Source organism: Vipera ursinii, assembly GCF_947247035.1.
Source record: "Vipera ursinii genome assembly, chromosome: 4".
Classification (NCBI taxonomy): Eukaryota; Metazoa; Chordata; class Lepidosauria; order Squamata; family Viperidae; genus Vipera; species Vipera ursinii.
The window spans coordinates 10,847,193-10,869,044 of record NC_139514.1 but is presented as its reverse complement, the minus strand read 5'-3'; the positions used below and the strand labels follow the sequence as shown (position 1 = coordinate 10,869,044).

Here is a 21,852-nt window from a genome sequence, read left to right as displayed (position 1 = left end):
TTAACAAAAACACAAGAGCTTGTCTTCTCAAGCGGAAAAGTTGCTTTCAGCAACCAGCCCCTCCCCAAACACTCCTTTTATAGAGAGCTCAGGGCGTGGTCTCCCTGTGCCTCCTCCCGAGGAGTCCCACATTCTTTCTTTGTTTGTTCCTGCTCGACTGCCTCCTGCGTCGGGCGTCCTTGAACAGGGCCAGCTGTGGGTCATCATCTTCCGCACTATCGGGCTCACGCAGCTGAGAAGAGGGCCCCGGCTGGGAACTCTGCCAAGCCTCCACGCCATCATCAACCGGTTCGTCTCCCACACGGTCCTCCTCCCCCTCATCTGAGTCATCCGACACATCTGAGCCGGCTGCCGAAACCACAGGCTGGCCCTGAGTCACAACACACAATTCTGTTTTATTTTTTATGTGGTTATAGTCAGTAACTGCCTGAAGAAGGAAGATGGCAGTCCCAGTGATATAATGAAACTTGGCCCTTGTATAGAATCTTGGCACATGCTAGCACTATGGATGTTACTTAGTTGGGTAATGAAATGTCTGCCAGAAAACCACCAAGCTCAGAGAGCACCAGGACCTCACAGTTCAATCCCGAGCTACAAATATTTTATTCTGTTAATATCAACACATGTAACAACAACAACAACACCCATGCTTCAATCATAATGCTATAACCACCATCTTGTTTTGCTCCTCCTCCCCAAGTCAATAAAGTTAGGGGATCCCGTGCTTAATATGTATGTTAAGGGATCTTCCAATGTTCTCTTACAATGTTTTATAATTATACTGTAATGCTCTTAGCAAATGTTTGGCTAGGATGTATCTTGAATCTGCTTGAAAATACATTCTTGGACTTCTCTTATATTTCTTCCTCATAGAGGATGTAATTGCTCTTAGGAATGGAGATAGTCTTATTGAGCTTCTCTCTTTCGTTCAAAATCTTTTTAGATGGCCTCAAATCAGGACCTCTGTACCCATAATGGTTTAATTTCAGATGAACTCTTCTGCCACTTGCCATGTGTCTTTGATTAACTCAACATTGCAGATAAAAGACTGAAAGATAGTGACTTGCCAACACTCATGTATTTGTCTGTAAAATTATATTTAAGCCATTGCCTTGGATTAGTCTCTTACCTCGTAGGTAACACCATCTGTTGCTCCAGACTAAAAAGTTCACAATTTTCCTCGAGTGAAAAATGTATATATTCCCAATGTGGGGAAACTGTGACCCTCCAGATGTTGCTGAAGTATCGTCTGAGCAACATCCTTTAGTATTGGCTAGAACCTCTTGGATTTGTAGTGTGTCCACATCTGGAAGGACATCTGTTGTGCTCCATCGTTGCTGTAGTCTTTTAATTATAATTTGAAACTGAAACTTCTAGTAAGCTACTAGTCAAAAAAAATGCTGCTAATGGTGACTGAATGAAAGTCAAAAATGGTCATATCGGAGGTCAGAGGAGATCAGTTTCTTGATTTCTTTTTTCTACAAAAAACTGTTTGAAGCAGAAGAACAAGCTTTGTTTTGAGGTTATACCTGAGGAAGAGGGACGCGGTGGCTCAGTGGGTTAGGACACTGAGCTTGTCAATCAGAAGGTCGGCAGTTTGGCGGGTCGAATCCCGAGTGCCACGTAACAGAGTGAGCACCTGTTACTCGTCCCAGCTTCTGCCAATTTTACGTGCAGTTTGAAAGCACGTAAAAATGCAAGTAGAAAAATAGGGAGCACTACGGTGGGAAGGTAACAGCATTGCGTGCGCCTTTGGCATCTAGTCATGCCGGCCACATGACCACGGAGACGTCCTCGGACAAGCGCTGGCTCTTCGGCTTTGAAATGGAGATGAGCACCGGCCCCTAGAGTTGGAAACGACTAGCATGCATGTGCGGGGGAACCTTTACCATTTCCTTTATACCTGAGGTATAACCCCATTGTCTAATTCTACAAATATTTGAAAGCAAAGAAATGATTTTTAATCATTTAAAAAAAATCACAGGATTGGCACCTTCCTTTCAGCTGAGTTTGTCAAGGTCACCAACTGTAATAGAATTTATTTTCCTCACATTCAATCCTTCATTTGTTTTCTAAAATCACCAAGCATCCTACACTATTCATCTTTTTTTCTGGTTTATGGGCCAATTTACCTATGGCTGAAACTTTAGATACACAACTCTCCGGTCCGTGGAAAATCTCTCTCCACAGAACCGGTCCCTGGTGCCCAAAAGGTTGGGGACCTCTGTCCTAGAAGACAGTTATCATGTCCCCCTTAATCCTTCTCTTCATTGTTCTAGACATAACTATGTCCCTCAACTGTTCATTATATGATTTCCCCTCCCAACTCTTTATTAAGTGACGTGGTGGTGCAGTGGTTAGAATGCAATACTACAGGCTAACTAACTGCTCACTCCAGGAGTTTGATTCTGAGCGGCTCAAGGTTGACTCAGCCTTCCATCCTCCCAAAATCAGTAAAATGGGGACCCAGATTGTTGGGGGCAATATGCTGATTCTGCCTACTGATGTAAAGCACTATGAAGCAGTCTAAGTGCTATTGCTATGAACTTTGTTGCTCTTCTTTGCACACTTTCTAAGATCTCATTATCTTCTTTTTTTGTATTATAGTGACCAGAACTGTATGCAGCAATCAAATTATAAAGTAGGCACTATCACTTCTCATGATCTTGATGCTATCCCTCTGTTGATGCAGCCCAAGATTGTGTTGGCTTTTTTTGGCCACTGCAGCACATTGCTGGCTCATACTTAAGTGATGGTCCACTAGGACACCTAAATCTCCGTGGGTTGCAGATCCAGAATCCAAGATCCAATCGAGGCACCATTTCAGATTAGACCGGGCTCTGAAAATTGTAAGGACTGATTTGAAATGTGTCTGACTGCCGATGTAGACGTGCATGTATGGAAGACCAATTTAAAATCTAAGGCCTCACTACTCAGTCTGAAGCTTAGCTCCAGCATTCCAACTTAAATGGCTTCTTCCAATTGAAGATTGAAAAAAAATGTAAAGTTGAATAAAACTATATCTTATATTTGGTCTCCTTAAGCTAACCTACCTGTTTCCATTTATTTTTTTATTTTTTTAATTTTTATTTTAATTCCATTTATATCCCGCCCTTCTCCGAAGACTCAGGGCGGCTTTACAAACTTAGCAGTAGCCTTCATTCTATGTATATGCCTGCTTATTAGGGCTTTCACACACCCCAAGCGGCATTATTACAAAGTCAGCTTATTGCCCCCAACAATCTGGGTCCTCACTTTACCTACCTCGGAAGGATGCAAGGCTGAGTCAACCTTGAGCCTGGTGGGACTCGAACCTGCACTAATTGCAGGCAGCTGGTGTTACTTAAGGAGGCATCAGCCCACTGCTCCCCCAAGGCTAACCCTACATGATTTAGCCAATCATGTAAATGTGTGAACTATGAAACAAGGTGTGATTGACTCCTGCTTTCGTTCTAGCAACCATTCGCTGCTTCTTCAGGTCCCTTCAATTTTTAGTCTACCTCCCACCACCAAAATCCATACTGCAAACTGGGGATGTCCTACCTTGGCAACTTTTAACAACTGTGGACTTCATAGTCCAGTATTCCATGCTTAAAGTTGGACTCTTCTGCTGTAAACATTTCATTGAACATTCTTTCTTGCACGCATAGTTTCTTTCCTTTTGGTGAATACAAGCCTGTATCTTCATTATTTTTATTCTTGATCTGCATCGCTGTAATGTTGATTAAATATATCTTTCTTCAGTTCAGTTCCTGTTATTTTGTGGGAGCTGTTCCCAGTCCTCAGATTTGCTAAAATAGCATTTATAGTTTTAGAATCAGTGTGAGTATTTAAGATCGGACAACTACAATGCTCTATCTTTCTGCATGGATAGCTGAACAGCAAAGATAATAATTTGAACATTCAGTAAGACTATATGATGCCACATGAACGCAGTTGTACAGTTTCAAATATTTCTTTTGTAAAGACAAAAGAGTATTTGTGGAGGTTTTGCTTTAGATTCAGTGGGTCAAGAGTCAGCCTGGACCTTAGTCTAAAATCCATATACAGTAACCTGCGTCATTGAATTAAAATTCATATCGGATATTGAAGGATTGGGAACCGTGCAGTGCTATTTAGGCACTTTTAAAATTTGACATGAGTTTAATAGAATACATTTTTTTTTCTATAATGATCATATCTAATAAGAGAGTGCCTCTAATTTGCATGCCATTAGTGTAATATTTCAGTAATCACTGGTAATTATGAGCCTAAGCTGTTACATTTGAAATACAATTCCATATTTAATATAAGAAATGTTCTCTCGTGAACAGCTTCTGACTTTAATTTTTCTTTGTGTGGTTTATCTGTGTCATTCACCACTCAGTTTTGGAACAGACTCTTTGCGTGTCAAAATCAGATTGAGTGGTCTTTTCTATATACGCTTCCTTGATCATTGTCTCTCCACAGCTTTTCAAAAAAAAAAAATGACATCTTGGCTCAAAAAAGTTTTCATAGCTCAGCCTCCTCTTTGAAATTTCAGACTTTTTGTAATAAACTCCTAAGTGATAGGGAAAAAAATATGTATTTGTTAGGTTACTTCAGTTTAAAATTGGAAAACGCTCATACTCAAGATGGAAAACATGGAGGAGGAAGAGGAGGAGAGGAGGAGGAAGAGGAGGAGGAGGAGGAAGAGGAGGAGGAGGAGGAGGAAGAGGAGGAGGAGGAGGAGCAGGAAGAGCAGGAGGAGGAGGAGGAGGAGGAAGAGGAGGAGGAGGAGGAGGAAGAGGAGGAGGAGGAGGAGGAGGAGGAAGAGGAGGAGGAGGAGGAGGAGGAAGAGGAGGAGGAGGAGGAGGAGGAGGAGGAAGAGGAGGAGGAGGAGGAAGAGGAGGAGGAGGAGGAAGAGAGGGAGGAGGAGGAGGAGGAAGAGGAGGAGGAGGAGGAGGAGGAAGAGGAGGAGGAGGAGGAGGAGGAGGAGGAAGAGGAGGAGGAGGAGGAGGAGGAGGAAGAGGAGGAGGAGGAGGAGGAAGAGGAGGAGGAGGAGGAGCAGGAAGAGGAGGAGGAGGAGGAGGAGGAGGAAGAGGAGGAGGAGGAGGAGGAAGAGGAGGAGGAGGAGGAGGAGGAGGAAGAGGAGGAGGAGGAGCAGGAAGAGGAGGAGGAGGAGGAGGAGGAGGAAGAGGAGGAGGAGGAGGAGGAAGAGGAGGAGGAGGAGGAAGAGAGGGAGGAGGAGGAGGAGGAAGAGGAGGAGGAGGAGGAGGAGGAGGAAGAGGAGGAGGAGGAGGAGGAGGAAGAGGAGGAGGAGGAGGAAGAGGAGGAGGAGGAGGAGCAGGAAGAGCAGGAGGAGGAGGAGGAGGAGGAGGAAGAGGAGGAGGAGGAGGAGGAGGAGGAAGAGGAGGAGGAGGAGGAGGAGGAGGAAGAGGAGGAGGAGGAGGAGGAAGAGGAGGAGGAGGAGGAGGAAGAGGAGGAGGAGGAGGAAGAGGAGGAGGAGGAGGAAGAGAGGGAGGAGGAGGAGGAGGAAGAGGAGGAGGAGGAGGAGGAGGAAGAGGAGGAGGAGGAGGAGGAGGAGGAGGAAGAGGAGGAGGAGGAGGAGGAGGAGGAAGAGGAGGAGGAGGAGGAGGAAGAGGAGGAGGAGGAGGAGCAGGAAGAGGAGGAGGAGGAGGAGGAGGAGGAGGAGGAAGAGGAGGAGGAGGAGGAGGAAGAGGAGGAGGAGGAGGAGGAGGAGGAAGAGGAGGAGGAGGAGCAGGAAGAGGAGGAGGAGGAGGAGGAGGAGGAAGAGGAGGAGGAGGAGGAAGAGGAGGAGGAGGAAGAGAGGGAGGAGGAGGAGGAGGAAGAGGAGGAGGAGGAGGAGGAGGAGGAGGAAGAGGAGGAGGAGGAGGAGGAGGAGGAGGAGGAGGAGGAAGAGGAGGAGGAGGAGGAGGAGGAGGAAGAGGAGGAGGAGGAGGAGGAGGAGGAAGAGGAGGAGGAGGAGGAGGAGGAGGAGGAGGAGGAGGAGGAGGAAGAGGAGGAGGAGGAGGAAGAGGAGGAGGAGGAGGAAGAGAGGGAGGAGGAGGAGGAGGAAGAGGAGGAGGAGGAGGAGGAGGAGGAGGAGGAGGAAGAGGAGGAGGAGGAGGAGGAGGAGGAAGAGGAGGAGGAGGAGGAGGAGGAAGAGGAGGAGGAGGAGGAGGAGGAAGAGGAGGAGGAGGAGGAGGAGGAGGAGGAGGAAGAGGAGGAGGAGGAGGAGGAGGAGGAAGAGGAGGAGGAGGAGACGACATTACAGATATTAGTTTCTAATTTTCCCTATGTTATCTAATGCAGAGGTCCCCAACCTTGGCAACTTTAAGACTTGTGGACTTCAACTTGAGTTGAGGTCCACAAGTCTTAAAGTTGCCAAGGTTGGAGACCCCTGATCTAATGTACAATATTTATAAACTTTACAAAAAAACACTTTTAAGCTGTTATTTTTTTCCTTTAAAAACCATACTTTTCCTCTAAAAAAAGTCATACTAATTTGCAGAAGTCCTGATTCTGCCAATTTTTGGATCCGAGTCTGCACATCACTGACCTGATTAAAACAGCCACATAAACACTGCAAAGTAGTCACACTGTTGGTGGCAGTGATGAAGTCTAGTAAATGCTGAAACACTATATTGCACTTATGCAGCCACAGAAGCCATAATTACTATTGTTCATTCATGAAATATTTAACATTTCAGTAAGTTCCTAATGAAGGAGAAATCACCCTTCCAGGGCAACATGTAAAATCTAGCCATGTACTTTAGTTGATTACTGTCAACTGGAAACTATTCTAAATGCAATTACATGGCAATGATGGCAATTATAAATTACTCCAGCCATTTAATACAGCAGCCAATGCCACCTTATATTTGGTTTAAGTGAAACAATATTTTAATATCATCCTTTCTATTTTCCCCTCATAGAAACATTTTTTTTAAAAGTAAGAGGAAGAAAATTAAAGAAAATAAAAATTATTAGGGAATTAGTTTAGGGGTAATCTGAAGCCTATCCGTGAACCCATTAGTGATCCATGGGCCATAGATTAAGAATCACTGGAATAGGTGCTAAATAAAATGAGAAACAACCTGGGATTTTGAAATCTCTTACAGATTGATGGCCCAAAAATAAAGAATGTTTGTATTACATGATGGTCTTCAGACATCTAGGACTACAATTCCCATTAGCCATGACCTATAGCCAATGATTGATAATAGGAGAATTTGTATGAAGAGAAATGGGGGGGGGTACTGAACTGGAGAAAGCTGAGATAGAAAACAGCTTCTCAGAAGCAACATGAAAAATTACAGTCGCCAAATGTTGCCTTAACTACCATGGTCAAAAGTGAAAAATAACGGAAAACTGAGTTCCAATGCAGTGCAAGAAAGATTGCTACAAAACAGCCTTGTGATTCTATCCCAACCAAGGAGAAGCTGTGATTGATTAAATGTTATGTTCATCTTCATCCCACAAGCACTGGGGAGAAATAATTCAAATCTGCCTTGTAACTTGAAGGAGACTACCTAATGTAAACACAATTATTCTCTCTCTTAGCTGTTCATGAGAACAGCCAAGGAGCAACCTGGCTTGAGTGGTTGGGACGCTGGGCAGGAGGCTAGCCAGCCTGCGTTCGAGACCTGAGACCTGCCGTAAGGTGAGGTTGAGCTCTCGTCCTTCACTCCAGCTCCTCCAGGAACATGAAAGGAGCCGCCAAGTGGGCATCCCCAGGGCAAATGGTGACGTCACTGGCTAATCCTTTAGATCCAGAAGATCCTCAGTACTCGTGACACGAGTGCAAAAACAAAAGACAAAAACGAACACAGTCAAAAGCAGTGACGTGCCCAGTTAAATATGGTTAAGCATGACTAAACTACAGGCCATCTAACAGCTCCTGAAATAGAGTTTATAGCCTTTGAGAAAGTCTGATAGAGAAGATGAACTCGGCAGTGACAAAGAAGGCATTCAGACATTTGGGATAAAGCAACAAGAGGCTGGAGGGAAAAGCAACTTGTGACACTTCTGATGTTGCTAAAATAAAGCTCCCAGCATTCCTCACCGTTGGCCATGCTTTCTATAGAATTTGGACTCACAGTTCAGCAAAACCTGGAACACCACAGGTTATCTACCTCTGGTCTGGATTGCAGCTTCTGAATCTATGCTCAACTTCATTATTGCTTTTGTTCTTTAAGCTTCTCTCTTTTTGTAGATCTCTTCAGTTCCATCCCATCAAAACTTTCTTGGTCTTTCCCCTCTTCTCAGTCCAAGGCACTCAATATAATAATACATTATTGATTAATCCGTCAAGCATATAAAATCATGAGCAGGTTTTGAGATGCTCAACTGTAAAATACAATAAAATGAGGCTAGTGGGATACCGTGAAATGAGGTAAAATAGTCTGTGGAGAGACAGAATAAGTAAGGTAAGATAAAGATAAATGAGTAAAATAAAACAGTATAAGATAAAATGGAATGCAAGGCTGCATAATGTTGTGAGTCGCCTGGACCTGCCTATGTCTGAATTGGTTGATTATATAAATTTGTATAATAAATAATAAAATAAAATGAATATTAACATTCAAAACCAATGTGTTTTGGGTGGAATTCATTACCTTTACAGGCAATCCCAATGTGTTGTCTAAAATGTGTTCTCTGTTGGACAGACATGGAGTATAAACTGAACAATTCTAGTGACTGCATATATATTTGTGCCTTGAAAGAAATAAAATATTTTTTGGCTAGAGACCCAGTGCATGATTCCCTCAAGGAGTGTCTATAAGTAATGGGCTCTTGCTGAGGTATATAATTGACAAGAGAGCAGGACATGTCTTCTATTTTGATGCTTCACAAATACATGTTCTCTCAAAAGATAGCACATGTTAGTTAGACTATAGCAGGGGTAGGCAACCTTTTATGATTCATGGACTTCAACTCCCAGAATTCCTGAGCCAGCACGGCTCAGCATGGAAACCTCTCCCTTTCCCCTCAGCATGGCTGGCTCAGGAATTCTGGGAGTTGAAGTCCACAAATCATAAAAGAGCCAAGCTTGCCTACCCCTGGACTATAGAATCCAGCTGCTCAAATCTTGCTATCTTATGATATGGAATCAAACCCCTTGTCCAATAGTTTCCTCCCTTTCTATTTTCTGTCTTTGATCCTTATTGATTCTCTAGATTGGACCAAACCATCCCAAATATTACCAGTAAAGAAGAATATTTGTATCTCAGAGTTAAAATGAGGGGTCCTTGGTGCTCTCTGAACTTGGTTGTGCTAGTTTAGGACCCCTCATTTCAACCTTGATCTACAAATATTTTTTTTATTGGTATCACATATTGGGGTCAAATACTTCAGAAAGTGACTAGCACTGATAATGTTACCTAGTTTGGGTAATGAAACGTCTGCAAGAAAACAACCATTTTCAGAAAGCACTAAGGACCCCTCATCCCAATGTTATTATGGCATTACTGGTTGCTGGCCATAATGGCCAACTTAGAGGACAATAGCTGGCTCAATAAAGTGTGGAGAAGATACATTAAGATGCTCTTATCTTTTTCAGGAGGTTTGGATTACTGCCTTTTCATTTTGGAGAAAACCCCTAAGGTACATTCTCCTGGAAATGGTTCCCACGAGTATCACTTTATTACTGCTTCCTCTCCTCCCTCCCCTTTTCATTTTAAGATTGGCCTGCTAGAAGGATACTCAACTTCAATGAAATAAGAATTCATTTTCATCTAGCAATTTGTCTGAATGACCATAGATTTTAAAATAAAACTCTGTTCCAAGTTCAGGGAATGATTCCTTGCCCTCTTATCATGACATCCTTACTAACTGTAAAACCATTAATTAGCCTGCTTGGGTGTTCATGGGGGGGGGGAAAGGAAGATTTTACATGTTAATGTGACATATTGATTGAGCAGTGTGGTGGTCTAGCGGTGAAGATGCTGGCTTCTCACTGAGAAGGTTGAAAGTTCAATTCTAGGTAGAAACAGATGTTTCTCTCTCAGGGTAGAAAGAGACAATATCTGCTGAGAACTCTGTAAGGTGTCAGGAAGGGCATCCAACTAGTAAATGCTCAGTTCCATTCAGTTGCCTGAATCTACCCCAAATTGCAAGGTCATAAAAAGAATCTATCTCTATCTCTGTCTGTCTGTCTGTCTGTCTGTCTGTCTGTCTGTCTATCATATATCATCTATCTATCTGTCTATCTATCTATCTATCTATCTATCTATCTATCTATCTATCTATCTATCTATCTATCTATCTATCTTTATTTATTTAGCTATCTATCTATCCTGATTGAAATGGGAAAATAATCATATTGTTTATAGTTTGACAATCCCATATATACTTCCATTTTATTTCAGCCAAGTATTTTTTTTCCTAATCCAGAGTTTAGTGGACCAAACCTTTCTGTGTCTTTGGGATTTTTCAGGAGATGGTCAGTTCAGATCACATTATCCGGAAAGAACATTTTTGTCCACTGGAGGGCTCCCATATTTCTAAATATCTAAGAATGAAAAGGAAGCGTTAATGAACAATTTCTCCTTTTATATGGCTAAAAAGAAATAATGCCTAATTTATGGTAACTCTTGTTTATTCTTCAAAATGGAAGGGGGAAAGCCGAAGGAGGAACTAAAGAAATGGGGAAAATTCCTCTCTGTATGTCTTCAGAGAGCACATAGCAGAACACTTTAGAAGCTAATCTGCCTATGGCTGCAATATTTCATTAGAACTTTTATCATATGCATATTTTAAGGTAAAACATAGCATGAAATTGAGTCGTAGAATGCACATTTCTTGAGAGAAATAGAGAGTAAAATGGATGCAATTTTAAAATTGTGTATTGATTTAGAGATGTGAGGGATAAATTCATGTGAGACAAATTGAAAATAAACGAGTTTGTGGACTGTGGATCAGCCAACATCTGCTTTGCATCATCAAGTCAGTCTGGATGGTTGATATCATTTGACTGAGAATTTGAATAAATCTGATTCAATTCAATGTTTCAATCTAAAAAAGCTGAATTAGATCAGTTCAGCTCTTTATCTGATTTTTCAAACTAATCCAGGAAGGAAAGGACTTTTCCTCATTCAGCATAATTCAACTTCCTTGTGTTGTAAGTTCAGTAATTCGATCTGAAAATTTATTCAGACGTGCTCGGAACGGAATCTCTGAATCAATACTTTCCTCAATCCCAATATATATACCACTTTAATTACAGCTCAAGTAACCTGTAACATTTTTCTTGGTGACTCAGAGAAACAGTGGTGGAAGAATGCAATACAGGTAGTCTTCAGCTTACAACAGTTCATTTAGGGACTGTTCAGAGTTACAATAGCGCTGAAAAATGTGACTTATGACTTTTTCATGCTTACGACCATTGCAGCATCCTCATGGTGACGTGATCAAATTTTGGCCATTTGGTAACTGGTTCATATTTATGACAGTTGCAGTATCCCAAGGTCACATGATCCCCTTCTGAGACTTTGTGACATGCAAAGTCAATGGGGGATGCCAGATTCACTTAACAACCACGTTACTAACTTAACTGCAGTGATTTGCTTAACAACTGTGGCAAAAAAAGCTCATAAAATGGGGCAAAACTAACTTAAAAACTGCCTCGTCGTCTCACCTAGCAACAGAAAGTTTGGGCTTAATTGTGATCATACGTCAAGGACTACCTGTAATAGACACAGCTTAGTGTCATGTGGTGTTTATAGAGCTGTGTTAGTTGGGAAGATCAGGAGTTATTAGGTTGTTCTTGGGAAAATCTTCTTTGATAATTTATTTTATTTATTTGCCATAGTGGTGAATAGCTATAGCTCGGGGATAGGATGAGGGTGAAGGTTTGTTCTTTGAGCTTATGGGTTGGTTTCTGTTGTGATTCAGGGTCAGCCTGTGGGTTCGTCAGTTGGGTCGGATGACTCAGAGGAGGAGGGGGCTGTTGAACAGCTTGCTGAGGGGGTTGGAGAGCTTGCTGGTGAGGGCCCTCAGCCAGGCCCCTCCCACCTGGTTACGACGCAGACCCAGCTGTGTGAGCCTGACAGCGTGGATGAAGATGACCCACAGCTGGCCCTGTTCAAGGATGCCCGACGCAGGAGGCAGTCAATCAGGAGTAAACAGAGGAAGGCAATGGGGCACCTCGGAAGGAGGCAGAGAGAAGCCACGCCCTGAACTGTATAAAAGGGGAATACATGGGAGGGCTGGTTTGCTGAAGGCAACTTCTTGAATAGCTCCTGTTTCATGGTTTGTGTCTTGTTCTGTTTGCTTTTGTATCCATAAATTTGGCAGGTTTAGTTCCAGCCTCTTGCCTTCTTTTAAAAGGGGTTGTCCCTGCCTTTTCTGCAGGGCCAGTAGCAGGCTGGTACAGAACAGTTTTGTTTCCGAACATTTCATTACCAGGCTAGGTAACATCTCCAGCAGCGTTTGGGGGATGTCTGTGTCCGTGTTCTTCTGTTTATAAGGGCTTCAGGTATGTGTGTGTGTGTCAAGTGAGGGTCTTGTGATGGGTCAGATGAGTTATCAGAGAGAGGCTTGTGATGGGTCTTGTGATGGGGAGGTTACTTCAAATCAAGGTCTCATTGGAGGGTGTGAATTATCAGGGTCTTGTGATGGGGAAATTACATTACATTACAAGGTAAACTGCGGAGAAGGGGGGCGGGGGGCTTGCATGGGTTGGTTGTGGGTTGGTGCTGTCTCCTGTTGGCTGTGCAATTGATTTGGATTCTGAGGGCTTCATAGGCTGGTTGTAGATCAACATGTCTGTTGAGGGAATTGCTTCTGGACTGCCAGGCTTCAATGAACTCATGGCGGGTGTCTATATCAGTTTAGACAAGGAGTTGTCCAATCTCTTCTTAAAACTCTCCAGTGTTGGAGCACCCACAACTTCTAGAGGCAAGTCGTTCCACTGATTAATTGTTCTGTTAGGAAATTTCTCCTTAGTTCTAGGTTATATGTAACAGTGCTCTGTGTGTCTCGATGGATCATCATGCTGGTGACATGACCACAGAAGCATCTTCAGACAATGCTAGTCTGACACGATTAAACAGGACAAAGGTTTATCTTTACTTTTAAGGGGGGAAAAAAGACAGCTTCAAAATCAATCAGTAAGTTCTAAGGTCGATTAAGTCATGACCCAGGGTTTCCTCGGTTCAAGGTTGACATCTTATTTAGCACATTTATTGTTATTCCTACCTGTTGGAATTTACCATAGCAAAATAGAATGTTTAAAACAATATACATTTTTTTCTAAGTCCCTTGTTACCGAATGACACAGGAGCAGAATCCAGGATGCATTTGTTATTGTCACTAACAATTTTCTAATGCCAGCTTATCAGTGCCCCCTTATTAATACTTGCTCTATCATAATTTAGCTCTAGGTGTTCATTTGTTCATGAAAGCAGCTATTAAAGTACATTTGTAGACATCTTTGTCTATCAGTCAGTGACAAAACTTAAATGCATTAACATTAGCAGAGTAACTGTGGAATTCAATTAACTTATTAATAAGACATCAAGCTATTTTAGAGCTTGCTGTGAGATATGATCTATTCAGATAAATCTTCTGGAGTATGTAAGTGGCAAGTAAAATAAATCTCCCTTGTGACTGACATTGAAAATACAAAATGTTGGCATTGTTAATTAATTTGAGAAGTGATTGGTCTGAAAAGGTGGGAACCAATGTAGCACACAAACCCCAAACCTGTAAAACAAAATAAAGCATTCAAATCAAACAGACTTGTAGAAGGCTATGGAAAACTGCAGATAGCCAAGACAAGAGAAAAAAAAATGGAGCTTTAGAACAAATCAATCAAGGCAGAATTCTCATTCAAGGCACAAATGACCAGGCTCAAATTGTCATATTCTGGATACACTATGTGATGATGATAATACAGGGAAATTCATGACAGGTTTTGCACTTTTACTTGGTTACATAAGAGTAACTCAGTACATAGTAGATAAGGTATAAAAGTTAGAAAAACGCTCATGCGTGCATGCATCCTGTGGTTTTGATCACAGGCTCAGCTCGTAGGCGTGTGGTTTCTTATGGAACTTTCCACAACTTGAAAAGCCTGCTAAGACCTGAACTTTATTTCTGTCATTTCATTTTGGCATGAAAAACTTTTTGTCTGATCATCAGAATTTTTCAGAATCCTGATCAACAATATTATTGAATATCTGGCGTTGAAGAGCCACTTTTGATCTTTTGAGGTTGTGTCCTGGAACCAGCTTGCAGATCATTACTTACTTACTTACTTACTTACTTATTTATTTATTTATTTATTTATTTATTTATTTATTTATTTATTTATTTATTTATTTATTTATTTATTAAATTTACATACTGCCCATCTCTGGGCAGCATTTGGGGCGACTCTAGGCAAGCATGTAGCAATAGTACTTAGACCAGATATGTCAAACTCACAATGTCATGTGACGTCGCGGAACGAATCAGAGCTTTTTCGCCATTGCCGGCAATGGGATGGGTGTAGTTTCCCAATGATGCATCCAGCCCGCGGGCTGGCAGTTTGACACCCCTGACTTAGACTTACTGTATATACCACTTCATAGAGATTTACAGCCCTCTCTAGGCTGTTTACAGACTTAGCATATTGCCCCTATCAAACTAGGTCCTCAGTTTACCGACCTCGGGAGGATGGAAGGCTGAGTCAACATTGAGCCAGTCAGAATCGAACTTCTTGCATTCGGCAGAATTAGCCTGCAATACTGCATGCTAACCATCATGGCTCTTATATATCTCAGTTATGCCTCAACACCAAACTTTCCCTTGTCTTGACATATGTTACACATCTGATTTTAAATCAAGTTGAGGAAGATATTAAGGACAGTAAAACTGCATGAGCTTTGTATACATTTTCAAGCCCCAGTGATGACCAACAGATGAATTGCAAACTGCTTCAAACTACTAAAGAATTTGATCTAGGAAGTTTTTCGTTCTCGCAACAGCTTGGTATATTTGGTGCTAAAATCCTGCACTTCAGTTAAGGATGACATCCAACTCAATTTCACCCAGTTCTGCTTTTAATTTCTTTAAAGCAATTCCTTCCCCAACATAATTTAAATGTTAATAGTTAGAAAATTAGTTAGAAAAAAATTAACACAGCATTTTTACATGCTCATGGTTGAACACATACAGATACACATAAATACACAAATTTCTAACTATAAGTCACTGGATGATTTTAATCAGAGCTTGAGAACCAACAGATTTTTTTTTTTTGAGATTTATTGCCTCCATACAGACATTTTCCATCTCTGATTCTGTTTCTCTGATTCTATGTTACTTAAGCAATTTCCTTTAATAAATAGAATAATTAAGCAATAGCAATGACTATCTCCACATTTCTCTAAAACAATGCACTAAATAAATAAATAGTAATAATTGTCACTGGAGTTTTGGAACCAAACTACAGATATGAATAGGTCAATCTGAGGAAAACCAATCTTTTATTCACTGTACAATATAATCTTCTCAGCTGGTTTTCTAGATCTCTTATTTTGCATCATTACTTCCACTGCTGATACCAAAAAGGAAGAATAAATTATTAATCACATTTTCAGTGCCGATAGGAATTTGAATGATTTCAGATTCCCAACCGAGTTCTAAGAGATCTTTCTACTGTGGATGACTTATTAATGACTATCATTATTATAGAATCGCCCCCTTTTTTTTAAAAAAAAAGCATGCATTTTCAGTTGCACTAAAATTTTAAATACCCTAGTTTATTAATAAAATACAGATGGAGAAGAGTTCAGGGGATGACAATGTACAAAAGGAAAACATCTTTTATTTAAAGCAAAAGAATTTATGTAATTTTAATTTCATTATAAAAGCATGCATTTGACGAAGGGACCACGCTCAAATGCATCTCCCATAGATCATAACATTTCAAGTACTAATTCTTTTTTTTTTTCCTGGCGCAATGTAGCAATGAAATAATAATGACAACAAGAATAATAATGCAGCTCCTGTTAATAAAAGTTCCATTAAAATAATGCTTTGTTTTGTTTTAAAAAGGAGAAATTAAACTTCAGTATATTCTTAGTAGCTTTTCCCCTCCACTTTACTCCTGTTTATTGTAAGTGGAATGTGACAGGTATGCAAATACAGATTTATATATTTATCATCTGGAAGAAAATAATTATGATAAACGGATAAATAAAGGTAAGGAGATGACAATTTTTTTACAAGCTGCACAGTAGCAAACTAGCTCTTTTCTCCTGTAATGTTTTCAACATGGAGCCATAATAATGTGTTTATTGTGGAATTTTTGGTGCTCTCCGAGGATGGCAGTTTTCTTGCAGAAGTTTCATTATCAGTGCACTGATGATGTCACCTAATTTGGTAATGAAACCTTTGCAAAACCACCATGCTCAGAGAGCACCAAGGAGCCTTCAGTTCAACCCTGAGCCAAATATTCTCATCTATTAATAACATGTTTCTTTCCCATGTTGCTTGGATTAGAAAACAAACTAATGAGATAGGACAGAGTTAACAGATAGAACATCTTAAACATTTTCCTGGGTTTTACAGGTTAATCGCTTCTACCACTAATGTAATTATAATTATGAATCAACCTTGTTCTGAACTCACACAAGAATTCTGCAAAGGTGGACCCTCATCCAAAGCTTTTTTTTTTTTAAAAAAAACCAACTTAATAATAATGATGATGATAAATAATTCAAACTGCTGACTGTGCAAAGAGGCAGAAGAAATAGTAGATGATGTACTCAGCTCATGCAATAAGATTACACAAACCGATCATAAACAACACACTAACACAATCACCCAAATGATTTATTGGAACATCTGTAAAAATTATTATGTGCCAGTAATGAAAAATTGGTGGGGGACACAGAGTTGAAAATGAGCTTTGCAGGATTTCCAAATACAAACTGATAAAGTATGCCTCATGAAACACCAGATTTCAGTGTGGTTGAAAAGAAGACAGTGTGGATAATTAATGTGGCAATACAGGAGAGAAAAGAACGGAAGACAAAAAATTGGAGAAGATCACAGAATATCAGAATACAGAATCGAAGAATTGGAAGGCACATTGGTGATCTTCTAGTCCAGAGGTCCCCAGCCTTTTGGGGCACCAGGGACCGGTTCCATAGAAAAAGGTTTTTCCACGGAACGGAGAGTGTGTGGTTTTATGTGCTGCCTGCATCTTGTCGATGGGGCTTTGCTTGTTTGTGTGGACCAGTTGCTGGCATGCTACAGCCCAGTACCAGTCCATGGGGGTTGGGGACCCCTGTTCTAGTCCAACCTCCTGCTCAGGTAGGAGACCCTATAGCAGGGGTAGGCAACCTTGGCTCTTTATGACTTGTGGACTTCAATACCCAGAATTCCTGAACCAGCCATGCTGACTCAGGAATTCTGGGAGTTGAAGTCCACAAGTCATAAAAGAGCCACGGTTGCCTATTCCTGCCCTATACCATTCTAGACAAATGGCTGTCCAATCTCTTGTTAATTTATTATTTATTCCACCTGAAGGCAATGAACATTATAATAATCAAGTCTTTCCCCCGCTCCCCTCTCTGGGGATCATGAGAATAGCTTTCAAAAAGAAAAACATTTTAATTGACCAATAAATACTTGGGGCAACTTGGACATGAAGTTTCTAGGTGATTCCTACAATACGTATTTAGCATTGGGCTAATCATGGGGAAATTCAGTCTGTCATGTGCATTCCTATGGATTTTGCTATTGTTAAATTTGTTAATTCTTTGTTTAGAGAAATGGATTAGTAAGCAAGATTGCTGATTAGAGTCCCCACACGGGGTGACCTGATATATAGAGGAAGAGGTTTATGCCATGGCTCTTCCCAACTCAGCTTTTACAGATATTGGGCTGGCATGGGTACCTCTCATGTTTCCTAGGTAACAGATGACCTTGGTTAGCACATCACGAGAACCTAGCAAATGATAATGTTGACAACACAACAATGGACTCGCAACAATATTTTCTAATTAAGAAAACTCTGAAGCTTCGGCCAAAAATTTAAAGACATGTCAAAGTCTCATGCCTGATAATATTCTGAGATCTGGATTTCAGAGTTATTTCAAATGTCTAAGTAGATGTTTGCTGAAGAATAACCTTGAATTTCCTTGTTCATTCTTTGGCAGGGACAGATCATCTCCCATAGCATGACTTTTTAGTACTTTCATGTCCATCTTTCTTTTGTTCTTTTTTTTTTAATTGAGTAGTCCACAATACTTATTCAGATCTCTTTTATTTTTCGACATCCCTGACACTTTTGGCTTGGCTACTTGTCAATGTATCAGCAGTATGGATTTTTTTCCTACTTTGAAGTTCAAGAGGTGAAAACTGACATTTTGAAGAACACTTTTGAAATGTCAAGCTAGTCTTGTCATGAGTTTTACAGTAGCATTTTTCCTTATTTACTACAAATGGATCTTTAAAACTAAATGAACTGCTTTCATTAGTCCTGTGGTGGACACTGCCTTGATAAATCCCATAACTGGAGAACAAAGATTTATACTGCTTCTGATTTGCAATGAATCCATGTATAAAACAAATGGGCAAAAACATTTGGTCCACTATACTACACTTTTTTTTCCATAAAATAGTAGTTTTAGGAGGAACCACAAGCTGAACCTTCAAAATAATCTACACTGAAGCATCTCTGCAGAGGAATATCTAGCTTTTGCTTAAAATGGTTTTTGAAGAAAAGCCTACTAACTCTTCGAGTAACAGTTCTACTATAGAACTGCTCTTATTGTTAGCCAGTTCTGTTTTATATTCAGTTGCAATCTGTTTTCTATAGCTCAGAATCCCATTTTTGTGTCCTTTACTTTGGAACAGTGGAGTAAAAGGTCTTTGGTTTGCCTTTCTTTCAGGTACCGAATGTTCTCTTTTCTTTCTCTCTGACATAAATACTAATCTCTTCTTAGATGATTAGAAACTAAACAATGAGAGAAGCAACCTGGAACTAAGGAGAAATTTCCAAACAGTGAGCACAAATTAACTGGTTCCTTTAGAAGTTGTGGGTGCCCCATCACTGGAGACTTTTAAGATTTGACTGGACAGAGACTTGTCTGGAATGGTATAGGGTCTCCTGCATGAGACTAGAAGACTTCTAAGGTCCCATCCAACTCTGTATTTCTGTTCTTCTGTTCCCCCCCTCCGCCCCCACCCCCTACACCTCACAGTGTTGTAGACTAGTGGTCTTGGTTCACTACAACTCCTAGGTCAAAACGAGTTAGAAAGAGTCGGATCTCCAAGTCATCTTAATGGAAAGGAACAACTTTCTGGTCTGTCTTCAAGTTTTGAACTTTTCTTGGTTCTAGAAAATATTGGTATCGCACTATAGGGTACTATTCTTCCTTTTCTTTCCTTTCTCTCTCCCCCCACCCCCCTACACCCCACAGTCTTGTGCCAGACTCTGTTATCTTGCTTCATTTGCTTCTCTGGTAGCATCATCCAATTAATCTCCTTAGGACATTGGTTCCATATCAATGAGCCTACAAAGAAAGCCTCTCTAAGCTGCCTGGCTGGTGAATATCCACTTCTTTCTGAACAATATAACGATGCTATATCTCCCACCTCTGCTGACTCATGCAAAATCTCTGTTGCATGCTGATCAGGAGAAGCAATCATTCAGGTCATTTGATTTTAATGTGCGCTTCACAATATTGTTAACCTTTCAGCATTCATTGACTGCATTCCTTTATTGCGGCTCAAATTGGCTGTACAAGGGTGGCAGAGAGGAAAGAGCAGACATTTTACATAGAAAGAGCTCATGTGTAAATAGGCAGATGGAATCTACTGTTTGGGTGTCAAGCTTCTGTTTTATAGACACTTAGACGAATCCTTGCTCTGTTTTCCCTTCCATGGCATCGTTGATTGGAGTGGGTGAAAATTGTGCATTTTTTGTTATGATACTCGAGAAGTTGAAACAGTGACATTAGGTCTACAATATATTATGCATATCTTGATCTAAAGTGATACGTTATTCAGGGTAAATGACATTGCAAGTAAGGCTATATATACAGTAGCTAATCAAATTTTTAAAAAATAAATCACAAAAGTTTTCAAGCGAAGATTGGTCATTTTGGATTGGTTTTGGATATTTGGTTCTTGGATATTGGTTTTGGGTATGGATATTTTCCTTCTTAATTGGTCTTCCTTTTGAAATGAATGAGACATTAAAACCCAATTAAGCTATGTGAGTTGTCTATACATTTTTATATTGTACTATTTTCATGATGCTTTTTTTAAAAAAAAATCCTCCTTTTTGTAAATATACAGGACAGGCTAGAGGGAAATTTAAATAAATCAATCCCCTTTCCATACAGCAAGAATTGAACTTATGATATATCTTTAAATTAAATTTAATTAAATTGCTTTAATTAAGTTTGATTAATTATTTAAGATTAATTAAATTAACTTTAATTACATTAAGAAATTTAACTTACCATGGGTAACTTATTATGGGTCCTCAACAACATCTATATGCAAACTCAGTAAGCCTCTAAACATAAAAAAATGGAGAAATGGGATGGAGGTCATGGAACGGAGGAGTGGAAAACAGAGAGGAACTGGTGCAAGAAAAGACAGTCAAGGTTTTAGGAAGGACCTCTGGTTGTGCAATGGTTAAAGTGCAGTATTGCAGGCAAATTGTGCCCACAATCTGGAGTTCAATCCTGACATGGCTCAAGTTTGTCTCAGCTTTCATCCTTCTTGAGGTCAGTAAAATGAGGACCCAGATTGTTGGGGGGGCCAATATGCTGACTCTGTAAACTGCTTAGAAACGGCTGTAACGTGCTGTAGGGCAGTACATAAACCTAAATGCTATTGGTATTTATTTCAAAAAACAGATGAATTCACACTTAATATGGTTTCTACTTTCATTGAATTTAAAAAAAAAACAAGAGAAAAGCATCTCTTCCCATGAGCTTTTGGTCTTAGCTGACTGGAGACACCATTATGTTTTTTATTCTTAATATTCTGGATGGTGTGTTGCTTAATTGTATTAGTTTAATTATATTGTAAGGATGTGGTGGCTCAATGGGTTAGGACGCTGAGCTTGTTGATCAGAAGGTCGGCAGTTTGGCGGGTCGAATCCCGAGTGCCGTGTAACAGAGTGAGCACCTGTAACTCGTCCCAGCTTCTGCCAACCTAGCAGTTCGAAAGCACATAAAAATGCAAGTAGAAAAATAGGGACCACTACGGTGGGAAGGTAACAGCGTTCTGTGCACCTTTGGTGTCTAGTCATGCCGGCCACATGACCACGGAGACGTCCTCGGACAAGCGCTGGCTCTTCGGCTTTGAAACGGAGATGAGCACCGGCCCTTAGAGTCAGAAACGACTAGCACGCATGTGCGGGGGAACCTTTACTTTTACCTAATTATATTGTGGCTTTCATTCTGGAGCACTGAGGATTCTGGAAGACTGAGTACTCAAATACTCTCAAATAAAGTTAAGCAAGCTGGTAAATAAAAAAAAGATTCCAGGAAAGCACTTGGACTGAGATATTCTGAAAAACAGAGAGAGGTAAACTGATAGAGACAGAGAGAAAGAGAAAGTACCAGTTAAAAACAAATGAGCAGTAGGGGAAAAATAGAAGACATGAGAGTTCCTTGAGAAATCCATAATACTAGGAAAAATTGAAGTTAAAAAGGGGACCAATAGCAAGGTGGATGCAGCTGATTATAACAACAATGAATCACCTCTGAGAAACCTACAAGTCAAAATTTAAGACAAGTGACACTGGAAAGAATCTACCTATTGGTTGCTAATGACTTGGTGGTACATAATCAGTTGATCAATGAAAGATGGGTCGGCCTTTACTATTTGTTTTGTGGATTTCTGAGAGTTATGAAGCCCACCTATGTTGCT

At 40.6% G+C, this 21,852-nt stretch overlaps 1 long non-coding RNA gene across 1 annotated transcript in view; it reads right to left on the bottom strand.

Annotated features, from left to right (window-relative positions):
- Positions 1 to 3,061: 3,061 nt before the first annotated feature.
- LOC310639924 overlaps positions 3,062 to 21,852 on the bottom strand; it is a 29,438-nt gene continuing 10,647 nt past the window's right edge. The window contains exon 2 of the long non-coding RNA XR_014492431.1: positions 3,062 to 3,250. This is a non-coding gene — a long non-coding RNA (uncharacterized lncRNA). The remainder of the gene's footprint in view (positions 3,251 to 21,852) is intronic.